We start from the raw sequence: 8589 nt of genomic DNA on the forward strand, positions 1-8589 counted from the left end.
TTGATATTCCATCTTCGGATGAATTTCGGGTGTCACCTGTTGCCTAAGACCACTTGCATGTTTAGCTCGCCGTGGGGTAGCAAGCGTTGTGATCTAATGGCCTTACCGGGCAAACACTTTCGGTTCGTCAAGGACTTGGAGTGCCGGGACGGGTTGGCGGATCCATCACTCTGAGTATGCCGGGTTGATACTTGGGGTTGGTTTGGTTTTGGTGACCCAATACTAGATGTACCATCTCGGTGGTATGTCAGTATCACCTATACTCCAGACCACTTGCATGGTTAGCAAGCGTTGTGATCTAATGGCCCAACCGGGCAAACACTTTGGGTTCGCAAGGACTTAGAGTGCCGGGACGGGTTGGCGGATCCAACACTCTGGGTACCTCCGGGTACTTGGGGTTGGTTGAGGACTTGGTGAACAAACACTTGATATACACTCTCCGGATGTACTTCGGGTGTCACCTGTTGTCCGAGGCCACTTGCATGGTCGCAAGCGTTGTGATACAATGGCCCTACCGGGCAAACACTTTGGGTTCGCAAGGACTTGGAGTGCCGGGACGGGTTGGCGGATCCAACACTCTGGGTACCTCCGGGTACTTGGGGTTGGTTGAGGACTTGGTGAACAAACACTTGATATACACTCTCCGGGTGTACTTCGGGTGTCACCTGTTGTCCGAGGCCACTTGCATGGTTAGCAAGCGTTGTGGTCTAATGGCCCTACCGGGCAAACACTTTGGGTTCGCGAGGACTTGGAGTGCTGGTAGTGGTTGGCGGATCCAACACTCTGGGTACCTCCGGGTACTTGGGGTTGGTTGAGGACTTGGTGAGCAAACACTTGATATACGTTCTTCGGATGTACTTCGGGTGTCACCTGTTGTCCGAGGCCACTTGCATGGTCAACGGTTGAGGTGGTAATGGCGGATCGGTGCTGTAGGGTGCCGGCCTGTTGGCTGCCTTGGCCGGGTTGGTTGGTTAACACTTGATTGAGCTTGCACCCGAGGGTAATGGCACTTGAAGGTGGGTACCGGCCAACTGACCTGGTGTGTTGGTTGGTTGGTGAACACTTGGCGGTACTTGCACTTGGCTGTGCTTGGACTTGAAGGTGGGATCTGGCTGGCCTAGGCCATTGGTGGTTGGTTGGTTGGTTAGTCCTTAGCTGGGCTGGCTGGCTGGCTGGCCATCGGTGGTGTGGTGTGTTGGGCGGTTGGTGAACACTTGGCGGTACTTGCACTTGGCTGTGCTTGGACTTGAAGGTGGGATCCGGCTGGCCTAGGCCATTGGTGGTTGGTTGGTGGGTTAGCCCTTAGTTGGGCTGGCTGGCTGGCTGGCCATCGGTGGTGTGGTGTGGTGTGGTGTGTGGAGTCGAGCATCGCGCGCCGTTGCCTTCTTCGGAGTGTTGTGGGTACGCAAGTGCTTGCAGTGCAAAGAGGTTGGTGATGGAGTGACATTGCCTTCACCATGGAGTTGCGGGTACTTAGGTACTTGCAAGGAGATGGTGGTATGGTGGTGTTGCGTGTGTGGTGTTCGATTAGAAAGATATAATTTCTAAGTCCGGATTAGTGCTGTCAGTGGGGCCCCCGCTAACAGGTCCTGCACGGCCAGCGTGGGGCTTGACTTGGCGCTATTCCGGACTTGGGGCGATCACGATGTCCCCGTGCGGGACTTAGAAGATGGAAGAACACAAGTACCCTTATCCCATGACTTGTGAGCGATTGGCATACGTTACCACATGAAGAGAAAAATTGGCTAAGTCCAGGATCCATATTATATGAAGAGAAAATCGGCTAAGTCCAGGATCCATATATATTAACCTAATAATCGGCTAAGTCCAGGATCCATATTATATGAAGAGAAAAATCGGCTAAGTCCAGGATCCATATTATATGAAGAGAAAATCGGCTAAGTCCCGGATCCATATTACATGAAGAGAAAAATCGGCTAAGTCCAGGATCCATATTATATGAAGAGAAAAATCGGCTAAGTCCAGGATCCATATATATTAACCTAATAATCGGCTAAGTCCAGGATCCATATTATATGAAGAGAAAAATCGGCTAAGTCCAGGATCCATATTACATGAAGAGAAAAATCGGCTAAGTCCCGGATCCATATATATTAACCTAATAATCGGCTAAGTCCAAGATCCATATGATATGAACAGAAAAATCGGCTAAGTCCAGGATCCATATATAATAACCTAATAATCGGCTAAGTCCAGGATCCATATAATATGAAGAGAAAAATCGGCTAAGTCCGAGATTGGGTCTGTCGGAAATACACTTTCAAAATACCACACAAGCAAGCAAGATGGCCTAATGATGGATCCATATAATATGAAGAGAAAAATCGGCTAAGTCCAAGATTGGGTCTGTCAGAAATACACTATCAAGTTACCACACAAGCAAGCAAGATGGCCTAGTGATGGATCCATATTATATGAAGAGAAAAATCGGCTAAGTCCGAGATTGGGTCGGTCGGAAATACACTATCAAGTTACCACACAAGCAAGCAAGATGGCCTAGTGATTGATCCATATAATATGAAAAGAAAAATCGGCTAAGTCCAAGATTGGGTCTGTCAGACATACACTTTCAAGTTACCACACAAGCAAGCAAGATGGCCTAGTGATTGATCCATATGATTTGAAGAGAAAAATCGGCTAAGTCCGAGATTGGGTCTGTCAGACATACACTACCAAGTTACCTTACAAGCAAGCAAGATGGCCTAATGATGGATCCATATGATATGAAGAGAAAAATCGGCTAAGTCCGAGATTGGGTCTGTCAGAAATACACTTTCAAGTTACCACACAAGCAAGCAAGATGGCCTAGTGATGGATCCATATGATATGAAGAGAAAAATCGGCTAAGTCCGAGATTGGGTCTGTCAGAAATACACTATCAAGTTACCACACAAGCAAGCAACATGGCCTAGTGATGGATCCATATAATATGAAGAGAAAAATCGGCTAAGTCCGAGATTGGGTCTGTCAGACATACACTTCCAAGTTACCACACAAGCAAGCAAGTTACCACATGAAGAGAAAGCCGGCAAAGTCCGGGAATGTTACCACATGAACTGGAAAATGGGCAACAACCTACCTTCACAGGGAACATGAATAACTAAGGCTGTAGACATCGGATCGACAAGCCAAAGACTGATATGGAAAGGAAATGAGTAGTACTAGCTTTCCTGAGAGTTGCAGAGCTTAGACTGCATATGAACGGAAGTTATTAAGCGTCAAAGTCAGAAAAGTTGCCCGAAGGAACACAAGTTCCAACTTAGAGCATGAATACCGCCTAGACGGTAAGAGGTACGGCCAGGCTGAGGAATAAGAAAATGTTGGCCAACATGTTCCCTAACTATCCCCCGAAGACCGTAAAGCAATCCAACATCAACCAAGAAAGTTATAGCCCGATCAAGGAAACACCTACTTTGCACCGATATTGCACCAAATACATGTACCAAGCACCTTCGGTTGCATACCTGCAGGGGCTTACCATAGTAGGCCATGGAAGACCGATATACCGAACATAATCACTTTCTATCTCCTCGGGTGTTGGAGATAGCGCTTTGCGGTAAAAGAACGAAAGTTAGACCATATCTTGGTGCATCTTTTTGCCCGAGAACACAAGACCCTATCTACCAAGGCAAGAAAGTTGTGTGGGGACAAAATGTCCAAAAGTGCCCAAAGTGGCACACTTGAACCATATATTCGAGAAAAACACAAGTGTGGGCCCGAGCTAGCAAGTTGAAATGTTCTGACCGTCAGCAGCCCTAGTCAAGGCGCACTTATCATTATATGGGGCCAAAGCGCCAGCTAGTCTCCAAGTGGGCCATATGGGTGTTCTAAGGTTTGCACCCAAATGAGGAAAAAACAGGGTAAGGTACGGTGTACCTCGAATAACTCGGGCTGTGGATGGCCGAGCAAGAAAAACGACATAGCGTTGGAAAGGTCTCGATGAGACCTAACTACCCTGAGAGTTTGAAGGCATAGACTTGAACGACCGAGAAGTTATTAAGTGCACAAGTGGTGAAGTTGCACCAAAGTCCGTGTTACCCGAAGTGGCACACGAACACCCAATATTCGACCAAAACACAAGTTTGCGCACGAGCTAGCGAGCTACATTGTTCTGACCGTCAGTAGCTCTTACCAAGACACGCATTTGATTATATGAGGCCAAGCCGCTAGCTCGACTCGAAGTCGGTCATATGGTTGGTTGATGGTTTGGACCGACCACGTGGTGTACCAAGTTGTGGTATTTTTCATGAATTATAACTCGGTCAGTTTACCACCGAGCGACAAGTTACGGCGTGATTTGGAATGGTCTTGAGTAGGACTATCTAGGAAAAATATGAACAAAAAATCACAAAGTACATGGACGAAGCTATTAGCGGAACATAGAGGAAAATGGTACCTTAGTCGAAGGAAATGGGACTTGGACCAAGAATACCACCAAGTTAATGAAGAGATAGCATGTCGACGTGGAACAATTAAAAGTTGGTAAAGGTAATACCAACATAAAAGTATTTGGGGCCAAGGCGCTAGCTTGCCTCTAAAGTGGCGATATGGGTGGTTCAAGGTTTGCACCCAAGTATGGCCAAAACTGGTATAGGTACCTTTCATGAATTATAACTCAGGCTGTATGGCACTTAGCGACAAGTTTCGATGTGATTTGGAATGATCTTGAGTGGGACTATTTAGGAAAAATGTAAGTAAAAAATCAGCATGTCTATGGATGAACCTATTAGCGAAACATAGAGCAAATTGGTACCAAAAACTATGGAAATGGGACTTGTACCAAGAATACCGGCAAGTTGGAGAAGAGATAGCAAGTTGGCGTAGAACATTTATATCTTGGTGGTCATAAGGCCAACAAAAAAGTATATGAGGCCAAGGTGCTGGCTGGCCTCCAAAGTGGAGATATGGGCGATCCAAAGTTTGTACCCAAGTACGAACAAGTATGGAAAAAACAGGGTAAGGTACCAAGTACCATTAATAACTTCGGCTGTAGATGGCCGAGCAAGACAAACGGCATACCGTTGGAAAGGTCTTGGGGAGACCTATCTACCCTAAAAGTTTCATGAGGCTGAATTGAAAGACCACGGAGATATTAGGTGATGATGGTCGTATTCGGGGACCAAGTCGCAGGAAATGGCACTTGACCAAAATCCCCCTTGGAAGGTGAATACCGGCTTACCGGTAAGAGATAGCGACTTGGCGTAGAATATTCATAAGTTGGGCGTGTAGAGACGCAACTTTCATTATATGGGGCCAACCCGGTCAGGGTGCTCCAAGTCGGTCGTTTGGTCGGTTTATGGTTTGGGCCGACCACGTGGTGTACCAAGTTGAGGTACCTTTCATGAATTATAACTCGGTCAGTTTGCCACCGAGCGACAAGCTGCGGTGTGTTTTGGAATGGCCTTGAGTGGGACTATCAAGGAAAAATACAAATAGAAAATCAGCTTGTCCATGGCCGAAGCTATTAGTGAAACATATAGCAAAATGGGTCCAAAAACGAATGAAATGGGACTTGGACCAAGAATAACGGCAAGTTGGAGAAGAGATAGCAAGTTGGCGTAGAACAATTATATTTGGTGCATGGTATGACCAACAAAAAAGTATATGAGGCCAAGGTGCTGGCTGGCCTCCAAAGTGGAGATATGGGCGATCCAAAGTTTGTACCCAAGTACGAACAAGTATGGAAAAAACAGGGTAAGGTACCAAGTACCATTAAAAACTTCGGCTGTATATGGCCGAGCGAGGCAAACGGCTCACCGTTGGAAAGGTCTCGGGGAGACCTATCTACCCTGAAAGTTTCATGAGGCTGAGTTGAAAGACCACGGAGATATTAGGTGATGATGGTCGTATTCGGGGACCAAGTCGCAGGAAATGGCACTTGACCAAAATCCCCCTTGGAAGGTGAATACCGGCTTACCGGTAAGAGATAGCGACTTGGCGTAGAATATTCATAAGTTGGGCGTGTAGAGACGCAACTTTCATTATATGGGGGCAACCCGGTCAGGGTGCTCCAAGTCGGTCGTTTGGTCGGTATATGGTTTGGGCCGACCACATGGTGTACCAAGTTGAGGTATCTTTCATGAATTATAACTCGGTCAGTTTGCCACCGAGCGACAAGTTGCGGTGTGTTTTGGAATGGTCTTGAGTGGGACTATCAAGCAAAAATACAAATAGAAAATCAGCTTGTCCATGGCCGAAGCTATTAGTGAAACATATAGCAAAATGGGTCCAAAAACGAATGAAATGGGACTTGGACCAAGAATAACGGCAAGTTGGAGAAGAGATAGCAAGTTGGCGTAGAACAATTATATTTGGTGCATGGTATGACCAACAAAAAAGTATATGAGGCCAAGGTGCTGGCTGGCCTCCAAAGTGGAGATATGGGCGATCCAAAGTTTGTACCCAAGTATGGCAAAAACTGGTAGAGGTACCTTTCATGAATTACTGCTCAGGCTGTATGGCACTTAGCGGGACGCTTGGCTCTGGTATGGAATAGTCTTGAGTGGGACTATCAAGGAAAAATACGAACAAAAAATCACCATGTCCACGGACGAAGGTATTAGCGAAACTTAGAGCGAAATTGCGACCAAGTCGCTGGAAATGGCCCTTGGACCAAGTATACCGTCAAGGCGGTACGAGATAGCGAGTTGACGTGGAATATTTATAAGTTTGCCTCCACGAGACGAAAGTTTAGTTATATGGGGCCAACCCGCTCAGGGTTGTCCAAGTCGGTCATATGGCTGATCGAAATTTTCGACCAAGTACTGAGAAAACAGGGTAAGGTACCGTGTACCTCGAATAACTTTGGCTGTAGATGTCCGAGCGAGGCAAACGGCATAGCGTTGGAAAGGTCTTGAGGTGTTCTAGGCACCCTGAAAGTTTGAAAAGGCTATCTGGAAAACTCGTGGAGATATTAGAGAAACATTGGGCCCAAAAGATACCAAGTCGCAGGAAATGGGCCCTCCAAGAACACCCTAAAATCCCAATTACGGCTAAGTTGCAGGCCAGCTAGCGAAGTGAAATGTTCTAGGCATAACTAGAACACGTTAATGCGCAACTTTTTGAATCAGAACTTTTTTCGATATCTGGCCCCCAAAGGGGGGATATGGGCGATCAAAGGATTTTTCCAAGTTTCGGTACTTTTTACGGTATCGCTCATAGCTCCGGCTGTATGCAAGCAAATGACAATCTAAGACATGATTTGGAAAGGTATTGAGCAGTACTAACTTACGTTAGAACACAGCGAAGCGCTATCGGTTCATGGCAAGGCCGATATAAGCAGTCAAAGATGAAAAATGTTGACAAAATGAACAAAAATTACCTTGGTACGCGAATAGCGGCCAGGGATGAAGAGGTACGAAGGTGGTGTAGAAGAATTATAATTAGGGCTTGGTACGCTCTAAAAGTTTGCCGAAGACCGCAAAGCGCTCAGACCCATAGAAAGTGGCCATTTGGGCCGAACAGTGCGTGCAAAGAGGTGAAAATGCAAAAATTGCACTTTGTGGGGCGATTTGCGGGGGGAAGGAGGGGTCGGAGGGCAAAGTGTCCCTTGACCAAAAAGTCTTATCTCGTCGAGATCTAAAACATTGCCGAAGACCGCAAAGCGCTAGCTCGCAATCGAAAAATCGAGGATTTGAAAATTTTCTAAGTCTTTGGCTCCCTAAGGAAAAGTTTCAAAAATCACGTTTGTCCCCAATTTTGAAGGGGAAGGAGTCGGTTCCGGGGCATGGTGTCTTCGGCAAAAAGTCTTATCTTTTTGCGTACTTTCGACTAGTTCAATAAAAATTTTTGACCCAAAATTTGTTCGGCGGACCCCTAGGTCGAAAAACCCGAAAAAAGTCGAAAAAAGTCGAAAATGTCGAAAAATGAGAAAACCTCATATTCGGACTCTACACGAGCCCCAGATATTGAAAAGTGAAATCCGCGGTCGATTTGGAACAAAAACTTGACCTAGGCAAAGTTGTATGGAGGTAGGGACCCCTGAGAAAAAAGTTTGGTCCCGAGGCTCCTTGGACCACCAAGTCCCTAGGTCGGACCAAAATCGGAAAAAATCCGACCAAAGTCGAAAGTGTCGAAAATTTTAAAAAACCCCTTTTGGGGCCCTATGGCCTCCCTAGATAATGAAAAGTGAGGTCCGCGGCCGATCCGGAAGAAAAACTTGACCTAGGGAAACTTGTATGACGGTGGGTACCCAAAAAAATTTCGATGAGTGTAGTTTAGACAGGCCGGAAAATGTATCGGTGGTCCGTATCAAGGGACGTCTTTTAGTTCCATGGGGTGGTGGTCGTCGAACAAAGTCGCCTAGGTCGACCACCAGAAAGACCAGTCGTGTTGTAATGGATGTTTTGACCACTTTACTAGGGAAACCTAGTAGGTCGAAGCAAATTTGGGGTTCGAGATGAGTTGGTGAAAGTTGGTCCAACCTAGGTGTGCTTGGTGGAGGTTGACCATGAAAGTAGAGCATGATGGGAATGACCATAACTTTGGTTCTAGATGTCGGATCGGTACACTTTCGGCAGTTTTGGAAAGGTGAAGGCCTGCTCTAGCTATGTTTCCTACCAAGCTGAG

This window comes from Anopheles ziemanni (genome assembly GCF_943734765.1).
Source record: "Anopheles ziemanni chromosome X unlocalized genomic scaffold, idAnoZiCoDA_A2_x.2 X_unloc_45, whole genome shotgun sequence".
In the NCBI taxonomy this organism is placed as follows: Eukaryota; Metazoa; Arthropoda; class Insecta; order Diptera; family Culicidae; genus Anopheles; species Anopheles ziemanni.